Source organism: Schistocerca cancellata, chromosome 6, assembly GCF_023864275.1.
Source record: "Schistocerca cancellata isolate TAMUIC-IGC-003103 chromosome 6, iqSchCanc2.1, whole genome shotgun sequence".
Classification (NCBI taxonomy): domain Eukaryota; kingdom Metazoa; phylum Arthropoda; class Insecta; order Orthoptera; family Acrididae; genus Schistocerca; species Schistocerca cancellata.
Window position 1 is genome coordinate 573351000 of NC_064631.1, and position 11221 is coordinate 573362220.

Genomic DNA, 11221 nt, shown 5'->3' on the forward strand with positions numbered 1-11221 from the left:
CTGCTTACGACACACTCGGGCACGTCCGTAGGAAACGGTACTCGTTCTTACACGCCAAACAAGTCCCTGCGCCTACTTATTTTCATCCAGGCGAGGTCTTTCATTGTCAGTCTCTGTTATACTGCCGTTTACGATCTGATAATATGGTGTGCACATTATAAACTCACTTGAAAAAAGATAGGGTAATTTTTCTGCGCTACTGCGGAGTGTAGGTAGAGTGGATCCGGTTGTTCCATCTGACGCCTAGTTGAATGCTTTGCAATGAAACAATGGGGCTTAATGCCATTGTATTTTCATTCGACAAGAATATGTTAGATCCTTTCTCGCCATCAATATTCAACTTTCCTGGTATTCCCCTAAATCATTTCTGGGAAAGGTTTCTTAGAACTGACCACGGCCGATTTTCTGCCAATATTTTCTCCAGTCTCTAATTAACTAGTCCTCAATGTTAATCTAAACAGTGTTCTTCCTTCGTTCCCCGTTGTGGTAGTCAGTCCTGCGTTCAGTTTGCAGATCGTTGAGACCTGGTGCACCCCAACACTTTGTTAAGGAAACAGCGAACAAGTTCAACCATTGCAGATAGAGTTACACATCGTCTTTGGTGGTCGTAAGTCATGAGCGGAGTCGCTTAAGGAATCAGATATAACAGTGATTTCAAGCCGGCCGGAGTGGCCGAGCGGTTCTAGGCACTACAGTCTGGAACCGCGCGACCGCTGCGGTCGCAGGTTCAAATCCTGTTCGGGCATGGATGTGTGTGATGTCCTTAGGTTAGTTAGGTTTAAGTAGTTCTAAGTTCTAGGGGACTGATGACCTCAGAAGTTAAGTCACATAGTGCTCAGAGCCTTTTTTTTGTGATTTCAAAACAGCACCAACAATAGACTGTAGGTGATGTTATTACTTTTTCTGTTAGCCACTTGCGACGCATTTATCATTATGTCGCTGACCGCGAAAGAGCTTATGTCATGAGTTCTTAATATACTGAAGCTCCAAGAAAACTGTTCTAGGCATGCATATTCAAATAGAGAGATAAGTAAACAGGCAGAATACTGCGCTATAGTCGGCAACCTCTAAATAAGACAACAAGTGTCTGGCACAGTTGGTAGATCGTTTGCTGCTCTACAATGACAGGTTATCAAGACTGAAGTGAGCTTCAACGTGCTGCTATAGTCGGCACATAAGCGATGGCACATAGCATCCCTACGGTAACAATGAAGCGGGGATTTTCTCGTGCGACCATTTCACGGCTGTACCGTGAATATAATAAATCCGATGAAACATCAAACTTCCGAAATCGCTGCGCCCTAGAAAAGATCCTGCAAGAACGGGACCAACGGCGACTGAAGAGAATCAGTCAACGTGACAGATGTGCAACCCTTCCGCAAATTGTCGTAGATTTCAGTGCTGGGCCATCGACAAGTGTCGGCTTGCGAACCATTCAGCGAAATACCATCGATATGGGCTTTCGGAGGTGCAGGCCCACTCGTGTACCCTTGATGAAAGCACAACACAACGCTTTACGCCTCGCCTTAGGCCGTGAATACCAACATTGGACTGTTGATTACCGGAAACATGTTGCCTGGTCGGACGAGTCTCTTTTGAAATTGTATCGAGCTGATGGACGTGTACGGATATGGAGACAGCCTCAAGAATCTACGGATCCTGCATGTCAGCAGGGGACTGTTCAAGTTTGTGAAGGCTCTGTAAAGGTGTGGGGCGTGTGCAAAATTGGAAATTTGTCGTAAGGTCTATGGGACCAAACTGCTGAGGTAATCGCTCCCTAGGCTTATGCGCTACTTAATCTAACTTAAACTAACTTACGCTAAGGACAACACACACAGCCATGCCCGAGGGAGGATTCAAACCTCCGCCGGGGGGAGCCGCGCGAACCGTGGCAAGGCGCCTCAGACCCGGGGCGTTTGCAGTTGGAGTGATATGGGACCCCTTATACGTCTAGCTACGACTCTGACAGGTGACACGTAAGTAAGCATTCTGTCTGATCACCTGCATCCATTCATATCCATCGTGCAGTCCGACGGACTTGGACAATTCCAGGAGGGCAATGTGACACCCCACACATCCATAAATGCTGCAGAGTGGCTCCAGGAACACTCTTCTGAGTTTAAACACCTCGCTGGCCACTAAACTCCCCACACATGAACATTACTGAACATTACTGAGCATACTCGGGATGCCTTGCAACGTGCTGCTCAGTAGAGATCTCCACTCCCTCGCACTGTTACGGATTTATGGACAGCCCTGCAGCTTTCGTGGTGTCAGTTCCCTCCAGCACTACTTCAGACATTAGTCGAGTCCATGACACCTCTGCGTGGTCGCGGGGGCCCTGCACAATATTAGGCATGTGTACCAGTTTTTTGGCTCTTCAACGTAATATGGCCGCTCAGTCCATACTGCTGTTCTTGACGTTTGGACGCGTTTTCAAAAAAATGGTTCAAATGGCTCTGAGCACTATGGGACTTAACATCTTAGGTCATCAGTCCCCTAGAACTTAGAACTACTTAAACCTAACTAACCTAAGGACATCTCACACATCCATGCCCGAGGCAGGATTCGAACCCGCGGTTCCGGACTGAAGCGCCTAGAACCGCACGGCCACCGCGGCCGGCTTGGACGCGTTTTAAAACGTTATTTAACTATAAACTTAGTATGATATTAAATACCAGAAACATAGTATATGTACACTGTTTGCTCAAAAGAACGAAGAGGGCAGGTGTATGAACGTTCGGTATGTTAAAGTTACTTTTATGCGTACCTGCGTTCATATTACATGGCTTGAGAGTTTCGCTTTCAATGTAAGCAACAATGAAAATCATCCGCCATCATTGGCTGTGTTATGCATTACAGCGTCAAGCGACTTCTGAGAAGGAAATGAGTACCGGCGTCCCACTGGTTTCTAATGAGGTACATTGTATTCAACCAATAACATGCAATGCTACATCTTAATGCAGTACAAGTTGCAAAGGTGATCTGTCTGATCCAAAAGGATGGAATTTTGGTCCTGTTTCTGCAGATGCCGCTGCCTCTCCATGCGTCATCCGTAGGTTGTGGACACGCAACAGGGAGACGGGTCAGAACACAAAGCGAGTTGGACGAAGCCGCCGACGCATATCTGGCAATCTGTGCGTTGGGGCTTCCTACGAAGACCACCAGGGCATTGCATGACGATTTCAGAAGGACCACTAGAGCCACTGTGTTCGATCAGACTATAATGAACAGATTACGAGAAAAGGACTTTACGATCCAAACGTCTTGCTTGAGTACCTCTCTTGACACGACACCTTGCAGCTCGTCTTCATCCCAACTAGCAAACTTCGTCACTGGCTAATTGAGTTGTTCACAGACGAGTCCAGGCATCCTCTGATTCAAAGTGATGGCTGTGTTCGTGTGTGGAGACCCGTGGTGAGTGATATCTACCAAATTTTGTCTACGAAATCGACATATTTACTATGTTCCGAGATGATGTGAGGAGGCTTCAGTATTGACAACGATAAGGATTTGGTCGTTGCCCGTGGTCACCTTACCGCCAGGCAGTGCATCTAACAGGTCTTGTAGGACCCTGTGGTGGCTGCAGCATACGGTGGTGGTTCTGAATTCCTTCTCAGAGTCAGGGCCTATGTGACGGGTGTCGACAGGGACGTCTTGCGAAGCCTGGACATTCAAGTAATGGAATGACCGACGGTGAGTCCCCTCCTAAACCCCATCTTGCTTAAGTGGGACATGCATGACAGACGTGTTCGTGGTCGTCCTGTTCCATCACTGACTCTCCAAGAAATGTCACTGAGCCGGCCGGAGTGGCCGAGCGGTTCTAGCCGCTACAGTCTGGAACCGCGCGACCGCTACGGTCGCAGGTTCGAATCCTGCCTCGGGCATGGATGTGTGTGACGTCCTTAGATTAGTTAGGTTTAAGTAGTTCTAAGTTCTAGGGGACTGATCTCAGAAGTTAAGTCCCATAGTGCTCAGAGCCATTTGAACCATTTTTGAACCAAATGTCACTGAAGAATGGGAACGGATACCACAGCGAGAACTCTGTAGACTTATACGCAGGAAGCCAAGTCGGTGCCAGGCAGTAATAAACGCTCACGGAGGGCATACATGTTACTGAAGCTCTCAAAGTCCAATGAAAAGCACCTAGGAAAAAATGATGAATGATTGTTTCCTCTATATGTTCTGCATATGTCGGACATTTCAGTTCTTTTTCTGTACACTGTTGAGACTGTGATGAAGTTTTATTTTGTGCAGTTTTTTTAAAGATAATACTTCATTATAGATAATTGCATCGCCCGCGAAAAATGTGAGGTTACTCTTAATGTTGTATGCAAGGTGATTAACGTACAGCATAAACAGAAGGGTCCACACATTTCCCTGGGACACAGCTGAAGTTGCTCCTTATTCTATTTATGATTGCATTCTAAATAACTTACTGCTTCCCCTCTATCAATAAAACATCATGCCGTTCAGAAACTTCGTTTCATATGCCAAACGGTTCTTTTTTCGTCAATAAGCGTTGGTGTGAGACTGAGTCAAATGCTTTCCCCAAGGTAATAAATGTTATACATATTTGACTACCTTGATCCATGGCCGTAAAGATGTCGTGTGAGGATGTGTGAATTGAGTTCGCCGTTACCGATGTTTTCAAATTAATAATGGTTGACATTAAGGAATACGCTTTGTTCGAGATACCTCGTTCGAACTCAGAAGCAAGATGCCAAACAGATTGATGGAAATGATGTTAGACGATCGTGTTGACGGGTGTGTCATGTGCTTTCTTACCACTACTGGGCACACCGTTTCATTCGAGAGATCTGCAGTATATTTTAGGTAAAAGAGGTGCTAATTCGGACGCAAATTTAATACAGAATCTAACACGGTTTCTGCGTGTCCATGGTCTCTGTTTTGTTTTACCGATTTCATATGTTTCAGTAGTATATGGAGATACAGAATGGCAAGGTCCAATTAATTTCCTGATCTCCATATTCTCTGGGTATCAGGTGTATTTGACATGCCTCGTTTATTAGAGAGAGGCCTCAGAAAACCAAAAACTTTATCCATAAACTACGAGAACTGGTTGGTTTATGAGTGCATACCTGGCGCCTCGTGCCTCTGTGAATGTTGGTGTTCTTTTATTTTCCGTTCTTTTTCATAATTTCTGTGCGTCTCTTTTTCTTTCGGTGATAACGGCTATTTACATGAAACTGGAGATTTCATGACCTACTTTTTCGTATTGCTTAGGTTATAAATACAAAAGGCGTGCCATTTGCGTGAATAACGAAACAATGACATCATTTGATACATGTAATGAGTTTGTGTTCTCTTACGTTCGTTCACAGATATTATAGCGCCACATCAGTTGAAAGACCAAAGGCATACATAGGAGTTACAGAGACCTACTGTCTTTTACAAGTCTGACCAGTCCATTCTATCTATAGTCGCGATAAATTGTTTTTGACCCCCTACCTGCCAAGCAAGTTTATGTAGAGATAAAGAAAACCAGACCACTTTACGAGCTACGTGAGTCTCCTTGGAATTTTTCAAGTACGTCCTCAAGTTAGGATTATCAGACCGAGTACGTTTCCTTCGCATTTTACTTTCGTTATCGGAATATTTTGCGCTTAGTAGTACACACTCGTAAACAACTACTGTTATTGGGACACCGCTAAGTCGTAAATATTGCAGAAAATCTTCGGATTTTGCACATCTGCTATTTTATTTTTGTTCTACTTAGATTGTGGCAACTTTTTAGACAAAAAGTAAATGGTTTTACTTTAAGAATTACAAAACAATCCAAAATGGGATAACATTAAGATTATAGTCGTCCAGAAATAGGCATCCCATTAATCTGATACCTCAGTCTTATTAAAAAACAGATCTCAGTAAACGCGAAATTAAAGACTGGTTTCTTATGTACGAATGTCAGATGAATCATGAAACAAACCGGTCGAAGACGCTGTATTTCAAACAAGCAAATCTACAGAGCTTTTAATTACGGGACAGTAGCCAACTCACCCATTCGTCTTAGAATCGTTACTGTTGCCAGCAAACAGAAGGCACAAGTTGAACATGTGGGAAGCCCTTGAGATCAATAATAATTTGGCACACAGCTCTCTCAAGATCTTCAGCAATAAAGTTCATCTCGGTTATTCCTATCTTATAAGCTCCACATACGAATAATCCCTTCAAACCTTTCTCCACTCTCCCTGCACTGTCTGTTCATCATATTCAACCACTTCGTTTTATATGTATTTTAAGTAGATTTTTAATGTACTCTAATTTTGCTACATATATTTTGGTTGTTTTACCCAAGTTGTCAGAATATTGTTGTCTTCAGCGATAACCATTTACAGTCTTGCGATTGCCACCTAGGCCGAAAATCACTAAACAAGATAAATGTAAACGTCGTGTGACTAGGGCCTCCCGTCGGGTAGACCGTTCGCCGGGTGAGTTTTCCGATTTGACGCCACTTCGGCAACTTGCGCTTTTACGGGAATGAAGTGATGATGATTATGACAACACAATACCCAGTCCCTGAGAGGAGAAAATCTGTGGCCCAGCCGGGAATCGAACCCGCGCCCTTAGGATTGACGTTCTATCACGCTGACCACTCAGCTACCGGGGGTGGACGCTAAACAAAATGAAATACTACTGAAAAAACATTTACAATTTGTGTTTCGTCCATTCGATGGAGTTGTTCTACTAATACGCCACTGAAAAGTATGAATGTCCAAACGACCAATGCAACACATAAACGGAGTTTTTGAACGTTCGTATATTTTCAGTACGTACACTCAGAAGGATTGGGTATCACCCAGTATTCATTTTATTTTGATTATAAGTGGTAGCTCTTTTTTCAAGTTCTATTTTGAGTCATTTTTTGGAACTGCGACATAACCACGAGAAAACATAAAATTCGGTGAGTCAACATGTGCCATTCTGCAATTGCAGTGCCCATCAGATTCCACATGTGATATGTTCCTTCGACCAATCACAAAAGCGGAAATAGTACTATGATTCGCCCTTGAAGTTGGCGGAACTGTTAACCGGAATCTTGGTAGGAAAGGACCATTATCACAGTACCTACGGTCAAGGAAGAGCACATTCGAATCGTAAAAAAGGGATCGGACATTTCAATTCTCTTTATGTAAACGTTCGAAGAAGTAATGATGTCTCGTTTTGCATTTATTTTGTGAAAGATAAAGGTAAAATGGAAATGAGCGTATGGCATCGTTGGCCGAGAGGCCCCATTCGGGGAAGTTCGGCCGCCAAGTGAAAGTCTTATTTCGTTCGACGCCACACTGGGCGACTTGCGCACCGGTGGTGAGGATGAAATGATGGTGAGGGCAACACAGCACCCAGTCCACGAGCGGAATCGAACCCGGGCCCGCTTGCATGGGAGGCAAGTACGTTACCACCCAGCTAAGTAGGCGGACAAGATAAAGGTATAATTTGGTAACATACCCAGTGTTCAGTTACTGCTTTGTGTAGTATGGTAAACACCTAAAGTCATGTTTCCCTATTTCTTTTGAGCAGTGTATATTAAATCGACTTACCGGTACCGCTATAATGACAGAAGACTTCGACCTTGTAGGCAGCATAGGATGAAGGACAACCTAATTAATATTAGTGACGGCGTCAAAAGACCACGCTGGTCGCTTTGGAGAGCTGGAGTGGGCGTGGAAATGGTAACAGGCAACCATGTGAACCTTCACAGACGACGTAAGTTACGGCAGTGAATTGCTATGCTGGAACAGAAAGGCAGAAAGTAGCTGTGGTGGTTGGACGTGGCCACGAATGGGTCTGCCTGATTAGTTAATGCAAGCTGCCAGGGAACGTAGATTCAACTCAGTTTTCGAGTGAACACTCTGAAGGAGAGTGTATGCAATGGACACAAGGAGTCGGGTAACTCGCAAAGGCCATAACGTACAAAAGCACATAAGCCTGTACGTCTTCTGTGCGCCGAAGAACGCAACTGCACAGTAGCTGGATAGGGGCGTACAGTGTGCTCCGACGAATCGCGCTAGCGCCTATTTTCAAATTAAGCGAAGTGCACAGTGTACAAATGTCCCAAAGACCTGTGCGTGAAGGGTGTATTTCAGTTCTAGGTGGTTATATTATGTTTTGGAATTAATTACAATGTCTTGAGCCCAATAGTTCGGTTTACCAAGAACATAAACCGGTATGTTTATTTTGTTGTGTCGGCAGATTAGCCAACACAACGCACACTAATTGAGAGAGGAGGCCGAAATGCACGCGTCAACTCACGCAGGATGGCGTTAGGCCTGAAACAGGATACGTAATGAATGCTATAAAGAAAAGTACGTAGCTGCTGGAATACTTAACTTTAATCCATCATTTGTATACAGCGTTCTTGATGATACAAGTGAGACTCTCTCTAGAAATGGTTAATGGCGCCTTGCTAGGTCGTAGCCATGGACTTAGCTGAAGGCTATTCTAACTATCTCTCGGCAAATGAGAGAAAGGCTTCGTCAGTGTAGTCGCTAGCAAAATCGTCCGTACAACTGGGGCGAGTGCTAGTACGTCTCTCTAGACCTGCCGTGTGGTGGCGCTCGGTCTGCAATTACTGACAGTGGCGACACGCGGGTCCGTCGTATACTAGCGGACCGCGGCCGATTTAAAAGCTACCACCTAGCAAGTGTGGTGTCTGGCGGTGACACCACATATTTCAACATTCTCGGCGACCAAGTAATAACCGTTCTTTTACATCTTAATGGTGAGTATGATGTGGACGCCCCCGTCTTTCAAGATGACAACAGGCGCACACAAACACACACACACACACACACACACACACACACACACACACACACACAAATATTCCTTGACAGTTTGACTAGCTATCCTATTGCACCTCGATTGGTCCATTAAACCTCCTGATTTTCATCCCGTAAAGAATGTTTGGACATTCAATCTAATACAAAAGAAAAAATCTACACATCACTTCGGAATTATCCGAATGGGACGGAAATCAGTAGATGTAATGTATATGTACAGACACACAAATGATTACAATTTCAGAAAAATGGTATTATTTATTCAAGTATGCTTCACAAACAGAGCAATTGACTTAAGCGTTGGTCCACCTCTGGCCCTTATGTAATCAGTTGAGCAGTTATTCTGCTTTTCATTAATTGACAGAGTTATTCGATGTTCTCCTGAGAGGTATGGTGCCAAATTCTGTGCAATTGGCCCATTATATCGTCAAAATCTCGAGTTGGTTGGATGGCCCTGCCCATAATGCTCAAAACGTTCTCAATTGGAGAGAGACCCACTGACCTTGTTGACCAACGCGGGGCTTGGCAAGCACGAAGACAAGCAGTAGAACTTCTCATAGTGTGGGTGGGAATTATCTTGCTGAAATGTACGCTCAGGATTGTTTGCCATGAAGGGCAACTAAATGGGCACAGAATATCGTTGGCGTACCGTTTTGTTGTAAGGATGTCGCTGATGACAACTATAGGTTTCCTGCTATGAAATGAAATGAAATGAAATGAAACTCGAGATCATCTGTCCTGGCTGTCAGGCTGTACGGCAGACGACAATCAGGTTTGTATCCCACGCTGTCTGGGGCGTCTCCAGGCCTGTCCTCGCTGGTCGTTGTGGTCTGGACTGGAGCAGTGGAGCAGTGAGTCCCACTTCGGACTGAACCTCGATGACCAGTGAAGACATGGTTGGGGAAGCCTCAGACAACGGTGGGGCAACAACTTGACTGTATAACCAGGAGTGATGGTCTCGAGGGCTTCATGCTTGCAAAGGCTTACATTGGCCAGCAAGCTTGCCAGATCCCTCGCAATCTGAGAACTTTAGAACTATTACGGGCAGCGCCCTCCAACCAGCTCGTGGTTCTGATGATCTAACGCGCCAGTTACATAGAATTTGGCAGGATATCCCTGAGGAGGACATCAAAAAACTAACACTCAATGGCAAGCCGAACAACTGCTAGCTTAAGATTCAGAGGAGGACCTGTGCGTTATTGATTTGCTCAATTTGTGAACCTCTTTCTCTTGAATAAACCATTCGATTTCTTTAAATTGTAATCATTTGTCTGTACATGCATGAAACATCCCCTTAGAAAAATTAATAAATTATTGTGCTGATAAACCTCTTACGTTATTTGATTTTCAAACACTTGAGCAGAACTGAAAGTACTCAGACATTTCTCTCTTTACTTATTCTGATCAACACTAAACTGACACACAATATTTTTAGCGCAACGCAATATGGCTTTCAATAATCCCTACAAAAGAATGGCCCTCACTAACAATAACCTATACCTTTCATGAATCACTTACCTCACAAAAACCTTCGTTACTCGAACTACTGCAATACAGCGAGCGCCAATACTGCCAGCTAAATAAAAGATTCTAACTACTGAAGGCACTAACTACTGATAGGCATAGTTAGCAAATGAAAGATTTTGATAGAGAACAAGCAATGTTCAAATGGCTCTGAGCACTATGCGACTTCTGTGGTCATCAGTCGCCTAGAACATAGAACTAATTAAACCTAACTAACCTAAGGACATCACACACATCCATACCCGAGGCATGATTCGAACCTGCGACGGTAGCGGTCGCCCGGCTCCAGACTGTAGCGCCAGAACCGCACGGCCACTCCGGCCGGCAACAAATAATGTATTTACCTTAATAGTGTTCAAAAGTCATAACATATAGATCAGTTCATGATATACAGTATTACAAATTTACTCTTTCTGATGGACACACGTCCAGATAGTCCGCTCTCAAAATTGTGCCATCTCTCTCCCCATATCCACCACTGCTGGCGGCTCACCTCCAACTGCCCGACACTACAATAGCAAGAATTCCAACAATGCAAACCAGCCACAGACTACACAGCACAGTCAGTAATTTTCATACAGAGCGCTGCGTGTCGTTACCAACATAAAAACCTAAACAGCCTAGTTACACATGTACATCACGTGTAGCACTTTCATCCCATTCGGGTATTTGGGACTGTGGGTGGCAAATTGAAGGCGACAGCCCCGCAGTTGGATAGCTGTTTGGTAGCTATTCATCAGTCAGTGGCTTCTGTTGGATATGGGATACTTGAAGAAATTGCCGTCGCCCTTCCACGAGGAACTGAGGCCATTATCAAGGCTAAAGGCTATGTTACCAAGCATTAACGCGATATCTCGTGGAGCCGGCATGTGTGAGCGAGCGGTTCTAGGCGC